The sequence below is a fragment of the Dermacentor albipictus genome, chromosome 7, assembly GCF_038994185.2.
Source record: "Dermacentor albipictus isolate Rhodes 1998 colony chromosome 7, USDA_Dalb.pri_finalv2, whole genome shotgun sequence".
Taxonomy (NCBI): Eukaryota; Metazoa; Arthropoda; class Arachnida; order Ixodida; family Ixodidae; genus Dermacentor; species Dermacentor albipictus.
The window spans coordinates 93,212,692-93,229,642 of NC_091827.1; the positions used below are offsets into that span (position 1 = coordinate 93,212,692).

Sequence of the window (16,951 nt, forward strand, 5' to 3'; positions counted from 1 at the left end):
TTCGCTACACTCTGTGGACACGGCATGACGGTCCTCAGCTCATGCCGACTAAGTGTGTCCTCCGCAGCTGACTGATATGCCGTTAAGAGAAATGAAAACCAATGAGAATATCAGCGAATGGCGAAAAACTGTCACGCTTAAATAAGCAATATTTGACCTTTGTTGTCATGCTTCAACTTTTGGAATGACTAAGTGCTGCGGCCTGAACAATTAAAAATTCATGCTTCTCTACCTGACTTCAGTAGCAGCCTTTTATTATATATTTATATATGTATGCATTATATGTGTATTTTATTTAAAAATACACATATAACAGTAGTAGTAGTACTTTTCACAAAACTTGTGAATTTCATTTATTGTGGACGACTGCTAAAACGTGTGCTACCAATACGGTTTGCTAGACATCTACGCTTAAATAGCACCGTTGAACGTACACATGATCACCTTTCGTAACAATATATATGATATGTTAGTGCTTTCAAACTTAAACACATTGGTAAACATGTAATAAAACTCATGTAAAGGGTATGACAAGGTAAGCATCCTTGTTTATTGTAACTTCTTCATTTTCTTCTCTCTCAATCTTTCCTCTTCTTCTACCTTGCACTCCCGCTGTTTGAAGTCTCATCCTACCTGGAGACTTCAAAGGAAGGATGTTGCTGATGTCTTCAACCTCTGAGTGTCATCTGCTCTTGTACTGAACAGTCGTGAGTAGGTCTTCCTGCACACATGTTTTTATGACTTAACAGTTAACAGTGTTATGTTATGTTTAACTTAATATCCTTTAAATATCTAAGACGTCTCTTAACGAATTGGCGCGTCATTGCTTCGCGATATGTTCTGCGCTCCTCGATGCTTCCATTACCAGAACTTTGCAATTCTAAGCTCCTGGTCGCTGTGGTGCTTGGTCACTATGGCGCTTTACCATACGCGGTGAAATATGAGCTACATCCAAGCCTTGTGGCATGTCTCCTATTATCGCGTGCAACGGCTGCTTCTAGGCAGCAGTTCCACCTTCCTCGGAAGTTTCGGTATAATAACATAAGCTGCTTAATGTCACGGATAACTCTTACCGCCGATCCATTGGCTTGGGGGGTAATATGGAGAGTTGCACCGCGCCACAACCCTGCGACTGTTTGCCCACTGCTGAAACGCCTTTTTTATGAAAACACATCCATTGTCAGCGACTAGGACCTAGACCTCCGGCAGCAACACTCAGTCAAGAAGGGCAATAACACTCTTCGTATCTTCTTTTCCAGGGCGTGCAGCTACCAGTCTTGTGAATTGGCCGATTGCCACTAGAAATTGTTGTGTGGCGCAGACGTTCGCTCTTCCGTATCAACTCGGCAAAGTCCACATGCACTGCTTTGAAAAGCAATACAAGCTCGTCCGGTTGTGGCCAGTACTTTGCCTTATTGACTTGTCGCAAGTTGCACGACTGAACAAGGTTGTCTACATCTCTTCATAATCTTCCATGTGAACGTCTGTAGAAGCTTATTACAGGTTCGCCAGAAACCAACATGACTACCAGAGTCTGGAATGCCAAGGCACATGTAGAGCACTTCTGGAACGTAGGTCTCCCACACAACGAACCTTTCCTTGCTAAACTGTAGAACTTTGTGGACTGCTCATCCACCTTATTCATCGCCGCCCTTGTCCCAAGCTAAAGAATTCTTAGATCTATGTAAATTGTTTTCGCTAACACAGTTGGTAACGCAAGCCACTAGGACTGCAACAAGTACTACAAATACTCTAGATTTAATCCTAACCACAAATCGAGAGCTAGCTACAGATCTAACATATCTGCAAGGTATCAGTGATCATCTTCTGCTCAATTTCGTCATTAATACGCCACGTCCTAAAGCGAATAAAATAAAGAAAACCATCCTAGATTACAAACGGGCTAACTTTGCCGCTATTAATAATGAACTATCTACATTTATTGATCATTTTCTTTTTAATTTCGATACCCGCTCTGTCGAAGAAAATTGGCTACTGTTTAAAACGAAGGTACACCAACTATCAGAAAAATATATTCCTAAGCGCATCGTCACCTCTAACCCTCAAGCACCCTGGTACAATTCATACATCAGACGACTGTCTAACAAAAAGAAACGTTTGTTCCGTCTTGCTAAACTTTCACCTTCTATTGAGCGATGGTCGACATACAAGACTGCTTCCGACACATACGTAAGAACCCTGAAACTTGCAAAAAACAATTTCTTGTCTTCTACTTTACCATCTATTTTGAAAATAAATGTTAAGAAGTTCTGGCGCATTATACACCCTGCACACGACCCCTCAATTACATTGCAAGATACCTCCGGCAACATAATCCCAAATAACCTCTGTGCTACCATACTGAATAGAACATTCACTGAAAGCTTCTCCTCTAGCACTACAGTTCATCTTCCAGATATGCCGCATCACAGATTTTCCATTATGTCACCAATAACTATTGATGCTCCTGGCGTTACTAAATTAATCGAGTCTTTGAAGCACGATTCATCTCCGGGGTGTGATGAAATTAGTTGTAAATTCCTAAAAAGTACCCGCGCTTATAGTTCAATTATACTAACAAAACTGTTCCAGCAGTCACTTGATTCATCAAGCCTCCCTAACGACTGGAAAATCGGGAAGGTGGTTCCACTTCACAAATCCGGTAATAAGCACTTGCCTCAAAATTATCGTCCCATTTCACTCACTAGCACATGCTGCAAATTACTAGAACATATAATTTTCAAACACATCGCCACCTTTCTTGATGATAACTGTTTTTTTTCTTCTACGCAACATGGTTTCCGTCAAACATACTCCTGCGAAACGCAGCTACTCTCATTCACTGATAAATTGCATCGCTTTCTTGACCAGTCATCTTTCGCGGATTGCATCTTTTTAGATTTCGCGAAAGCCTTTGACAAAGTATGCCATCAATTGTTGCTTTATAAATTAAGTCATCTTAATCTTGATCCACATGTCTTTAGATGGATTCGATCTTTCCTTCTCAACCGCAGGCAGTTTGTTTTCACTAATGGCTCAACCTCACCGCTTACTAATGTACTATCTGGTGTACCACAAGGATCCGTCCTCGGACCCCTTCTATTCTTAATTTATATTAATGACCTTCCGTCCACCCTATCTTCTGCCAGCCACCTTTTTGCTGACGACTGTGTAATTTTCCGCGAAATACGTAACCTCAACGACAATAATACTCTCCAGAACGATCTTAATTTGGTCTCTAACTGGTGTAAAACTTGGAAAATGGAATTAAATATTAACAAAGGTAAGGTCATGCGTGTTTCTCGCTGCTCTAACACTCCCCCTTCTTCTTATTGTCTTGATGGCATTCCTCTTGATTCTGTCACATCATATAAATATCTAGGCGTACATATATCACGAAACTTAACATGGAATGCCCATACGTTACCAATAACGCTAATCGCATGTTAGGGTATTTACGTCGCAACTTCTCTTCTGCTCCTTCGTCCTTAAAACTCCTACTTTATAAATCACTAATAAGACCTAAACTTGAATACGCGTCATCTATATGGGACCCTGGGCAAGAAAATCTTATATATTCTCTTGAACTTATACAAAATAACTCCGTTCGCTTCATTTTTTCAAAATACAACCGTACTGCAAGTATCACAGCCATGAAAACTAACCTTTCTCTCCCATCTTTAAAATCCCGTCGGAAAATCAGTCGCCTCACTCTATTTCACAAGGTATATCATCACGTCACGCTACATGACGATCTTATTACACCACCGGAATACATCTCCAACCGCACTGATCATCGGCACAAGGTTTGCATCCAAAAATGCAAATCGAAAGCTTGTTTTCAGTCATACCTTCCCCAGACATCTGTCGAATGGAACCGCCTCCCTCCCGATATTGCAGCCATTGAGGATAATCAACAATTTCGTGATGCACTAACAACCTTTGTTTGTTTTGGAGAATGTTGAAATTATGTCCTAACAAAATTCACTGTATTGTATTTATTGTCTTTGTAACCTGTATTACACACTCCCCTCTGTAATGCCTTTGGCCCTCAGGGTATAATAAATAAATAATAAATAAATAAATAAACTTCTGAATAATCTGAAAATTGTGCTGCTGTAGTTTGTTTATCCACCACTCCAACTTTCCACTTGACTCCGAAGGACTAAGGAGATAGGTCAGAGCCTGATAGCCGGTATACAGTTTGATTTTTGTCCAGTATATGTATGATCTAAAGTATCGCTTTGCCATTAGGACAGCAAGGCCTTCTATCTCTGTCGTAAGGTGTTTCAGCTGAGAACAGGTAAAAGTAGAAGATTAGTGACGTACCACTGGAAGCTGTCGATTTAGGGGAGAACTGCAGTCTCTGATTTAGCACTAACCTTGTACCCCAATGTGATGCGTCTGTGTTCATCTCGAACGGCAGGCTGAAGTAAAGTAGTGTTAGTACTGGGTTAGAAGAGGTGCGGTGCACTTGTTCTTGATATATCACTTCACAATCATCGGACCAAATGAAAGGAACATTGTTTTTGTCTGCACGGTGAGGCACTTTTTCATCTATCCAAAACCCTTAATGAAATCCCTTAAGTGGCCCGCTAGCCCAAGGAAAACTCGCAGAAAGTGAAGTCCATGCGGCTCCGTAAGTGTAGAAATCCGGTGTACAGATTCTTGTTTGGTACTTCTGGTAGCGCCGTTGAACACTCTATCGAGAAAAACGACCTTCGGCTCAAATAAATGAATCTTTCTTTCGTTTATCTTCAGACCGGCATTGCTGAGTGCTTGTAAGGCCTTCACCAGGTGTTCGGTGTGCTCCTGGTATGATCTCAAATACACAACGATGCTATCAATGTAAACATTGCAAGAAATATCGACATATAGTTTTAGAACATGGTTCATCTTTGTCGGAAACCAAGCGGTTGAGTTCTTCCAACCAAAGTATAGTCTGGTAAACTTGTGTATGTCGAATGGTGTCACTAAGGCCGAAACGTTTTTAGTCTCGTTTGACAGCGGCACTTGAGAGAAGCCTTTGCACCACTCCAAGCGAGAAAACATCTTACAGCCCACGGTTTCGTTCATGATTTAGTCGATAAATGACACTGCAAAATGCAAATGAGTCTGTTGACCTGCATGGAATCCGTGCAGAAAGGAAATGTGCCATCCCCTTGGGAAGAGATAGTGATAGAGAAGTGTAGGCTTATGGGCGGATTACTCCGGCGTAGAACATCTCCTGTATTTCTTCCTTCAACCAATATTTCTACTCTCGCGACATGTTGTAGGCTTTGGGTATCCCTACAGTCTTGTCGTGAAGGTCACACTGTGCTTCAAATATTGATGTGGCCTTTGGATAGCCCACGACACATATTAGCTGTTGATACAGCTTGATGATGTCTGCCGATGTGGTGGGCTTCCGTTCAACTCCAGCAAGTGAAACCAATGACATTTGTTAATCATCCTGAATAGTGACATCGCCATCACTATAGAGGTTAAGCTGTAGCAGTTGCATGACTGGACGAGCGAATAGAAACTCATATTTTACGTCATCGAGTAGAAAAGCATTGTTTAAGGTTATATTCCTTTGCACGTAATTAACACTTCTGCCGACGGAGTGCACATAAGTTTCCTGCCGTCGTAAGCATACAATACAGTACAATCTCCTGCAATTCAGAATTAAACTCCCCTTTAGAACTATTATCGAAGTTCTACTATCTGCTAATGCCTGACGTCCCTTTCAATTGCTTTTATTGAAATGTACAAGCTTGGAACGATTCTTAAAGAACATGGTTTGTTTGAATAACGGAGCGTGGCCTCCCTATGCTAACTTGATCGCTTTTTTACACTGCACTGTGTGGTCTTCATTACATGAAGTACTATGGCCCTTAAAAGCAATCTATTCATGCTGCAGAGTGCATAAATGTTTCATATATTTATGAAAGTCATCAACAGTATGCGGCGTTCGCAGCTGGGTATCGTGCTCCATGCTCCTAGGCAGTCCTAATATAATGAGAGGTACGAGTGCCGAGTCCGATAACGTGGAGTCAGCAACATGTAGCAGCCTTCTCTTCTCAAAAAAGTATTCTACCAGAGGGCTGAAATTATATTTGAAAGCTGTAGCGCTGTCGTAGTTCTTCATCTTGCTCTCGGGGAAAGAGGTCAAAAAATCGCCTCCCCACTTAGCCCATCGTAGGTGCCCTCCTTTTGGGATTCTGAACTCATTCCAGGTTTTCGCTATGCCTACTAGGTATAAGCGCATATTCATCACCTTGTCAAGATCTTGTCAACTATTTTGGTCCCACGCGTACGCATAGAAGCTCAGCCAGCCTTAGTCGTTGGTAGATGGCGAACATTCATCGACATCGCTTTTGCCATTTCCCAAGACGGCCTCCGAGAATGCTGGAGGACGTTTTTCATCAACAGCCCCACGATTTGTTGCTGGTGTTCACCGTATCTCTACCCGAGTTCCATTATACGATGGAAAATGTCTTTCGCACTCGTATAATCGGGCTGAGCAAGCGATCAGTGCTCATCAGTAACAGCGAACTGTCCGCCATGGAAAGCGCTTGCCGTGCTCGCGTGCCTGCTGCCGTTGGCGCAAATTTCGGTTCCGTTCAAACACATATTTCTCGCTAAAACGAAGCAGATGAAGTGCACAACACAGGTGTTGTCGGTTGCGCGAAATTTCTCTCAAAACTGAGATAATCAGTTCGACAACGTATCAATGTTTGTTTATTGTAACTACTTCCTCTTTCTCTTGTACCTTACATAAAATCCTACAGCTTTCTTTGAGTAAAGTATTTTCAAGGCATTGTTATTAAGAATTTTCTGGTATCATGTTGTATTTTACTGCGTTCGCGATATACAACGTCAGTACACTGTGAGCAGGGAGGCTATTGAACTCAAATAGCCACAACCTACAGCAGCGTAACATCTTTAATATTTGAAATTATCACTGATAAATATGAAGCAACTATGTTTTCCTCTTCTGATAAATGGCGGATTGTAGATACCATGGGAACTATGAAGGGAAATCTAGCTTCTACAGAATTAGCATCATGTAATTGCTCGAAGCGACTTTGTGCGGTTGAGAAGCTGGTTTCTTTTTCACGCACTTCCCTGAAACAACTCAACTGTAGTAAATGAAACCCTGCCCATCTCTATAAAAGCAAAAATAAAGCTTTAACGCGGCAGCGAAGAGTATGCCGGTAGTTCCTGAAGAACATGAAGTTGAAACCTGAAAAGGCTAGCCGCACCCAGAAGTTGGGTCTCCGCGACCATTCAGCGATATGTATATTATTCTACCTTGGTATCTAGTTTCGCATGACGTATCTATATGATCGAAGTTCACAGACTAAGATGTTTTGTGGAAGCAGAATAAAGAGAAAAAAGAACCTTCCAACCTATACGAAGGTCAAACCCACCGTGTCGATGAGAAGTCTAATATGTTGGGGCCCCTTCATATAAGTATCGTAAAAAATTTATTGAAATTCCTAATACATTTCCTTCTGAGTACCTGAACACCTACGAGACCGCTTTCACCCCAAGTGCAAGGGCGTGATCCAGGAGATCTTGCTCTTTGATGACCCGGACATTATTGACAACGAGATCGTCAACAAGAGGAACTCACTGGCCCTGACAGTCAAACGTATCGGCAGACCCGGTGATCATTGTCTTCGATGATCTCGGGGTCCCAAACTTTGTGCGTTAAAGCCCAACGCTTGTGTGTCGTTCGCTTTATCGCAAGAAAGTGTTAATTTGCTACCTCTCTTGTTAGCTCGGTCACCATGCCGATGTGTGTCCCGGCCACAGCAATGTCATCTTTCACGGTTGCGAGGCATCAAACCCGGAATCGCAGCGGCAGTGTTCCTCCAAGTACAGGCTGTTAGGCGGCCAACACGTCACTGCCGACAAGGACAGTAAACAAAGCTTGGAGATCCCCTACGTCGTGCGACGAAGGTGGTTGGAGAGGTCCCGCGCCACTGACCAAGAAGAAGCCCCGCGCTGGGCCGTTCCGGGGGCCGCTCCAGGGGCCGCACCCAGTACCGAGGAGGTTGTCGAAGATGAGGGGGCTGCTCGAAATCCACTAGTCACTCTAGATCCTGCTCCAGGTCTACCGGGGGCCAGCAGCAGCCTAGTGGCCTGTCTACGAGTAGCAAGAAGACGGGCTCTGTCACCTGGGCCAACACGGTACGAGGAGGGCCAGCAGAGGTAGTATAGGGGTCACTCCCAGAGCCCGACGACAGCGAGCGTGAGATTGCTCAGCTGAAACGCAAAAACGCGATGATGACGGAAACCATGAATGGACTAACGCCAGAAATTTATGAGATTAAGGGTGCTACGAACCCACCACTGCAACCCGCCGCCGCCTCCACTCCGGAGGCACCGGCCCCAGACTTCGAGGTTCCCAGCAGCGAAGCCGACAACAGGAGCAGCAGTGGTCAGAGTGCTGCTAAGAAGAGGACCATCGCCTACCGACAGGTTGGAGTAGCCAGTTGAGTCAAATGCGAGCGCCGAGGCACGCTCTCCGCGCTCAGGGCAAGCGTCAAGCAGCTCGCGGAGTACATTGCCCAGTTGCAGGTCACCCCAGCCACGCAAAACGCCCGCATGTCTAAGGTAGTAGAGTCTTTCATTGAAAACGTGGTAGCACCTGCTGTGACAGCCAACTCAGCCATTCAATCGCAAGCCAGCGCAACGGCCCCATTCTCCACATGATCTTAAGCCAATCCGCGGGCAGTTGCAACCCACAAGAGAACGAAGATGACCAAGCCAAGTGAGACGTTTCGCATTTGGCAGTGGTACTACACGGGCTTCCTTGGCAAAAGGACGTCTCTGCAGCAGTAAGGACGTCTCTGCAGCAGAGACGGCCAGTAGCGACCCTGAGTGCCGCATGACCAAGATTCTACCCGGCTATTCCGACCGACGCAGCACCTTTGTAATCAACGTGTCGTCGTCATCATCATCATCATCAGCCTGGTTACGCCCACTGCAGGGTAAAGGCCTCTCCCATACTTCTCCAACAACCTTGGTTACGTACTAATTGTGGCCATGTCGTCCCTGCAAACTTCTTCATTTTATCCGCCCACCTAACATTTTCCCGCCCTCTGCTACGCTTCCCTTCTCTTGGAATCCATTCCGTAACTCTTAATGACCATCGGTTATCTTCCCTCCTCATTACGTGTCCTGCGCATGCCCATTTCTTTTTCTTGATTTTAACTAAGATGTCATTAACTCGCGTTTGTTCCCTCATCCAATCTGCTCTTTTCTTATCCCTTAACGTTACATCCATCATTCCTCTTTCCATAGCTCGTTGCGTCGTCCTCAATTTAAGTAGAACCCTTTTCGTAAGCCTCCAGGTTTCTGCCCCGTACGTGAGTACTGGTAATACACAGCTGTGATAAACTTTTCTCTTGAGGGATAATGGCAACCTGCTGTTCATGATCTGAGAATGCCTGCCAAACGTGTACAACAGCCCTAAGGACCTACGACCAAGGTTCAGGGCCCTGCTGAAGAACGCCATCAACCTGGCGGGCGCCAACACCTTCGTGGTGGCGGGTGACTTAATTGCTCCGTACCAAACTTGGGGCTACCCCTACTACAACCAGGGTGGCGAACTGTGGCAGAACGCGACCGACATGGACCTGATGCTAATCACCGACAAGGCCTTTCCCACCAGGTTGGGCACATCGACATGCAGACTCAACTCCCGACCTGACCTTCGTCAAGAACGTGGCCGAGGCCCAGTGAACCAACTCGCCCATGTACTTGGGTAGCGACCACTTCGTCCTGGTCATGCAGTTCCCGGTCCCCTTCAAGAAGGCACGGGAGTTTTCTTGGACGGACTGGTACCAGTTTCGCAAAGTCTGCAACTATAGGCTCTTCCCTGCAACCAGGCTGAGCCTCCAACATTGGATGAGCCAGATCAGGGTGGACGTGAGTACTACCAGGAAGATTACCACCGACCTTCCGGTGCAGAAGACGAAAAGCCGCCTTGCCCACCTGGTCGAGGCCAAAAAGTTGCTTCTCGCCCGCTAGAAGAGCCCGCGCCTCAACCGCAGGCTGCGTAAGATCTCGGAACTAAAGAAGGCCATAGAGGATCACTACGGTGACCTCACCAAGCAGCAGTAGGGCGAAGTGTGCCACTCCGTGGACTGCCAGATGCGCAACGGCAAAACGTGTAGCCTGCTCAAGCACTTGGTCGTTGACACCAACACCAGGAGCAACCAGCGGGACCTACTAGCTCGGATCATGCACGAAGCCAAGCAGTCCTCTTCCGAAAGAGGGGGCCATGAAACGACTGGTGAAAAAGTACCTCCACCTCTACTCGAGCCCCGCACGAACGTACCCCGAGTACTCGGGTGCTGCCAACGCCGGACTGGACGCCGACACCAGCACCGAAAAGATCCGCCGGGCACTACACGAGCTCGACAGCAGCTTATGTAACAGCGCGAAACATTATTAAGCGACGGTGATAGAGACGAAGTCAAAAGTGCTCTGAGTAGGTTACCCTCCGCTGGGACAGGCCAGTTGCGGATGATGTTGCAGAATGTTTAGTCACATGCACTGTCCACGCGGGGGATTCCCTTTGGCACATTGATCAGGTCAGTTTTCACACTCCTCAACCAGAAACTAGAATCGCTCGTACTACCTAAAGCAGACAGAAGAGCTGTCGATGCGCGCCTATTTTTGAGCATTGACCAGTCACTGTAGGAAGGAAACACTTTAATTGAAAACACCGTACCTGAAACTGAACTGCAGAATTCTTTACTTTATGCTTGCCCAGGTATGCCGATCAGGATCTCAATCGGTTTGCTAGGTCTAACCTCCCGTGGAATAAAACGATATCGGTTGCCATTCTGCACTGGTGGCTGGCGATTTTACTGTATGTGAATTTTCGCTTTGATCCTTTGAATTTTGAGCACACATTGAAAATGCAGCAGCGCAGAAACTACTGCAGCCGCGTTCAGGGCGGGATAGTGTACACCATAGAGCGGGCATTATAGTGTCGTAGCTTCCACATAAAATTCTTTTGTAGCCTATAATTCATTTGCCTAAAAAACATGCTAAACTAGGCATGTTTTAGCACCTATAGCTTCCGATACTATTGGTATGCGTTCGTAAACGCGACGTTGGTGTGGTTGTTGCATGATCATTTAAGCTTCGTCATCCGACTCTCAGTATGACATCGTCGTCGCACCATCGTCGTGCTACAGTCTCCATGTCAATTGAGCATCGCGATACCATCATGGTGAATAGTTAATGAATTTATTGATTTATTTATGTTCTTGTGGTATCCTAACGGCCAATAGCATTACAGAGGGTAGTGGATAAAAAATTAATCAATATTGAAATAATAAAGTGTATATATATTCGAAAAGCTCATGATCACATTCGCTAAATGTAGCATGTTACAAGGTACCAAAAATAAACATAAACAGTCTTAGGAAGCTCATCCGTGAGTAGTAAAACACAAGGCACTCATGGCAGAAACACGAAATTGCACAGACATAGTCAAATTTCTATACGTACACAATGTTAGCTATGTCTGCGTGAAATTGTGAAATGTTGTCAGTTGATACAGCTAAGCCGGACAGGTGGTTCCAGTCCTCTGGGGTAAGCGGGATGAAAGACAGCCGAGAGGTTATTCTTCGGGACAACATGGTTCCAACTTTGTGAGGATTGTCGACAGGAGACGTTCTGGTCGAATTGCGGGAATTATGTTATTGTGTAGGGCTGGACGGTATTTGATTTTATGTAATATGCATAAGCGTGGGAATTTGAGATTGGTTGCAAGATGGCGTCGTTGGAGCGAGTTGTTCGCATCGGTAATGCTTGTTTACAAATATAGTTAAATAAAACGAAATGAGTAGAGGTAGTGAAGGATTTTTTGCAGTAGTGGTATTTGAAGGTTTTCAGCGTAAGGATCCCCATATAGCTGCGCCACATTCTACATTAGTTCGGATTATGGCTTTATAAAGTAGGAGTTTGAGAGACGTAGGGGCCGAGTGGAAATTGCGAGGAAACTTTCCCTATATACTGCTAGTGCTGCTTATTAATCTGTTAATGAGAACCGTCCAGTTAAGATCTGAAGTGCTGTGAGCAAGAATATATTGTTAACACGTTGCAGACTCAAGGAACAAGCTATGAAGTGAATATGAAACATTATTCGCCAAAGTACGAGAAATATGTAAGACTTTGTACTTACTTACGTTTACGTTCTTTAACCACAGGTCCTACTAGGCGTCAAGGTCGTGTTTCAATACGGTAGCGTTGTTATGACCATTAATTTCTCGGTAAATAACACAGTCGTACGCGAATAAGTGAATATTAGAAGAAACGCCCTAGGTAAATCAATATCTTAAGATTAGGAGAAGTTCTGGAATCGATGCTTGTAGTACTTTTGAATGAGCAGTAGTTAACGCGGAATTAACAGTATTTGCTGTTGCAAACTGTGAGACATTACAGAAAAAACGTTTGGTCCAGGATAGAAGTGTTTCGTAAAGGGCGAACGATTTGAGCTTGAAGGTGAGTACCACAAGATTTTGCAAATGCTATGAATTGCGTGGAGGTAGTGTGTGAAGGATGAAAGTTGGGTTTCAAAAAAATAAGTTACTAGAACAATGCTGGCCATCAGTAAAATGTTTCATTCAAATATTGCGACAATACTCAAATACAATATGTGTGAAATTATTTTGCTAAGTATAATGGTTATCGATATAGGTTGGCAGTTCATGCAGGAATTTTTAAAACCTGCTTTATGATCGGGACAATCCTCCCGACCTTCCGCTTGGAGGGAACGCTGCACCGTTCTAGGGACTGCTGGAAAATTCTAGAGAGTATAGGTGTAGAAAACGTTCTTGTGGCTTTCAAGAATTTAGCATTATATAGTAGACACCCAGCCTGCATGAAGTTTTAGGGCCATCAATTAGCTTTTTTCATTACCAATGGCATCCCACTAGCATTCGATCCATGTGCGAAAACATTGGGTCCCGGGAAGGTGGGGTTCGTAGCGAGAAATGCAGTCACGCATTGAGAGTCAGATACGGCAAGTCCATTTACAGCTGCTAAGCGTATCGGATAGGAGTTCCTAGGGCTGACCAGCCGCCAAAAGATATTTAGGTCATTAGTTTGTACAGGACGTGGTATGCTGTTCAAAAAGTCATCTTAGCGATTTCGATTGCCGGATAGGTTGTTGTAAGCTTCGTGATATGCATTCCAATGTTGAGAAAGGGGATTAACTTAGGGGGCCGAGTTTTGTTAGTCGTATCATAAGAATGCAACAAACACTGACCCCAAAGACAACATAGGAGAAATTACTTGTGCTCAATGAATGAAATAAAAAAGGATAAATTAATGGAAATGAAAGTGGATGAAAAAAGAACTTGCGGAAGGTGGGGAACGTACCCTCAACCTTCGCATTACGCGCGCGATGCTCTTACCAATTCAGCTACCGCGGCGCCATTCGCCGATCCACATTCTTAGTATTTATGTTTCGAAGTATAACCCTGGGAGTGTTAGCTAGCGCCCCCATTCGCGGACCTTGGCGGTGGACGTGGCACTATCTGCCGCAGGCGTCACAAGAACGCGATATTTTTTTGGGTGAAGGCAACCGGTCAATAAACCCACACATGCTACCTGAAATCACCGATGTTGGCGGATTCGAGACCCTCGTTGTGTAATAAACAAGAAGAAAGGGCTTTAGACGAGGGGCCCGATTTTCATTAGTCATATCATAAGCAGCCAACAAACACTCACACTCCCAGGGTTCTACTAGGAAACATCAATACCCAATAAAGTGGAGGGGGAAACGGCGCCACGGTAGCTCAATGGGTAGAACATCGCACGCGAAATACGAAGGTTGTGGGATCGCTCCCCATCTGCGGCAAGTTCTTTTTTCATCCACTTTCATTTGTATTAATGTATCGTTTCTTTATTTTAATAATTCAGCGCAAACACTTTCCCCTATGTTGTCCTTGGTGTCAGTGTTTGTTGGCTTCTGATGAGATTCCAATGTTGGTAAGCGACGGAAAACTTTTACGTGAACCATCGCGGCGTTTTTTTTTGTGTTGCTAAGCCGGTTGAGTGGGGCTTTGTACCAAAGAACTTTTGAATGAGAAGACATTTGGCCGAGATTGAAGTCTTTGTAATTGAGCTCTTCTACGTTTGCGACAAATAAATAACAGTTACATTTCAGAGATCACAAATTATAATGCTAGGCATAACTTAAAGAGAGAGAAAGAGAGTTGTTTAGATAATAGGGCAAACGGGTATAGACGGTATTCTAATTGACAGTAAGAGAAAAAAATGGCAATAGGCAGGTCATGTAATGCACATAATAGATAACCATTGTACCATTAGGGTGACAGAATGGGTACCAAAAGAAGGGAAGCGCATAAGAGAACGGCAGATGAGTATGTGGTGCGACGAAATTAGAAAATTTGCGGGTGCTAGTTGGAATCGATTGGCGCAGGACGGGGGATATTGGAGATCGCAGGGAGAGGGTTTCGTCCTGCAGTGTTCATAAAACAGGCTGATGGCGATGATGATGAAATAAGAAGTTCCTATATATGGACCAAGAAACAGGAAAAGCTCGTCGTTAATGACCTCGTAGTTGGCTCTGTTATAATTCTGAATGCGTCTTCGCATTGCCTGATCTTTAATAAAAAGCTTATGTACTAGAAGAACAAGAGACGTGTGGTCACTCAAACAAAGTAAATATGTCAAGTTGGAAACTAGGTCAGGACATGAAATTATAATTAAAGCCGAAATAGCTGATGTGTCATTCCTTCTTCTGGTTGGCTTTGTAACGAGCTGAGAAAGTCTAACGAACAAACATAGTGGAATAAAATAAGAGCTTGACAAGGAAAACGACCTAGCGACAGGTGGATACGAAGACCAGATAACCATGCGAAGGTTGAAGTCACCTAAGAAAAATATAGAAGATGCGGAGTGAAGTGTTTTTACGAAAATAATTACGTCAAGGAATTCAGCAGCAAAACAGGGCGGATAATTGGGAGGATGATAGCATTCACCAAAAATAATTATTGATTGCCCAGCGTGGCACGTGCCCTAAGAGTTTCGAGGTCAGTCTGAAAGGGCATTTGATAAAATGGCATGCTATGTGATAGAGCAAACAAACACCAATACCTTGCCGTGATTCGTGGTCTCATATGTAAACAGTGAAACAGATGAATCGTGGAATACTACATGGTTGTTTATTTTGACATGAAACCAAGCTTGTGTGATTGCTCGTACGTCCGATTAGCGTGTATCGATAGCAGAATTCAATATCACGCTTATTCATGAGACTTCTCACATTGCTATAAAAGGCAAATATAACGTGGACCGGTGAAGGTACACAACTTCTCGCGGCGTCTTCTCATTGCACGTCCAATTTATTAGCCTGAGAGGCGAAAGATGGCCTAAAACGTAGGCCTACCCGAGAGGGTTCCTCTGGGTGGCGGCATTTAAGCTCTTTGACACTATTAATGTCTGAGTGAACCACGCGAGTTTTATTGGCAACAACGAACTTTTTTTAATACAATTGGAAATATGGCAACTCGGGTAGCGATTCTGCGAATTCAATAACTTTTTCCTTTGATGTCATCCGTATTGGAGGAGTAGTTTTCTGAGACGAAAATATCGCTATCTTTTAGTTGGCTTCGTGCAAGGCGTATTTTCTCTCTCGTTTTCGAAGGACATACTTTGATAACGAGAGGGCGACATTTTATACCCAAAAAGGTGCAGATGCGGTGCATGGCCTCAATGACGTTTTCTGGTAGGTCACTGGAGAGGGCAACAGACGGCACGTAGAGCGCCTTTTAATAGGGGTGCGCATGCATCGCACGCCTCGAGGAGTCCGCGGAAAATGTTGTCGCTCTCGACCTATCTAATAGGTCATCGAGGCGAGACTGCCAAACCACTTGCTGTGCAGCAAGGCAATCAGAAAAATACTCGACTAGAAATGTCATCTGCAACTGCGCTCAGAGCATAGGTTATAAGCTACGCTGGACATAGAAGCACTACAGCGTCCGCAACTGTGCATTGACTAATGTGCTGGCCGGTGTTAATCGCGTTAATGTCGGAACATAAGCCTGTTTGTCCTTTGGCGCAGGCCTTAACCTCTGAGTTAAGGTTGGTTTGCACTTTGGTGAGATCTTTAATGTGGTCCTGTATTTCATTAGGCGTATTCAGCCCCTAGGCAGTCTGCGACGTGTCATAAGCAAACTCTGAGTATTGTGAGGTCGGCGCGTTGGGCCACGATTATTCTGTATGTGATACAGAATAACATTATATGTATGTGATACAGAATAACAGACGCGCGCGACATCGAAAGAATGCCGCAGATCTGCGCAAGCTACACGTGGGCATTGGGGCAGGCAGGAGGAACAGAAAATAAAGAGAGAAGACAGGGATGTTATCCAGAAATGTGTCTGTTTAGCTATACTACTGTGGCGGAGAGGGAATAGCAGAAACTAAAAATCTCAATGCCCTTCCACCCTGTGAAGAAGGCTGATCAGTGAATCTGCGTATGTGGCCACCTCAATGGGGAACTGCACCTCCGCGCGGGTCGCCCGGCATTGCACTATCTTCGGGATCGGCCCACGTACGGGGAGTGCTTAACGCCTGCTTCCCCTCTGCCGCGGGACGGCCCGGCTTTGCACTATCTTCGGGATTGGCCTACGTATGGGGAGTGCTTACCGCCTGCTTGATCTCTGCCACGGGTAGGGCTGGTATCACACTGTTTCCGGGATCGGCTCGCGTATGGGGGGTCCTTAACGCATGTTTCACCTCCTACGTGGGTTGGCCTGGCATTGCACTATCTTCGTGATCTGCCCACGTATGAGTAAACTTGCCGCAACACCACGCTCCACGTGCAGAACACCGTGCGCTGGCACCACCGCAACGCCGCTCCACTTTGAACGCAACCCCAGCCCGGCGTTTTTCGGTCGTGCCTTGC

At 44.9% G+C, this 16,951-nt stretch overlaps 1 protein-coding gene across 1 annotated transcript in view; it reads left to right on the forward strand.

Annotated features, from left to right (window-relative positions):
* The window catches only part of LOC139048086 (probable 4-coumarate--CoA ligase 2), a 102,345-nt gene that overhangs the window by 26,715 nt on the left and 58,679 nt on the right, over window positions 1-16,951 (forward strand). The gene's annotated exons all lie outside the window — the stretch shown is intronic.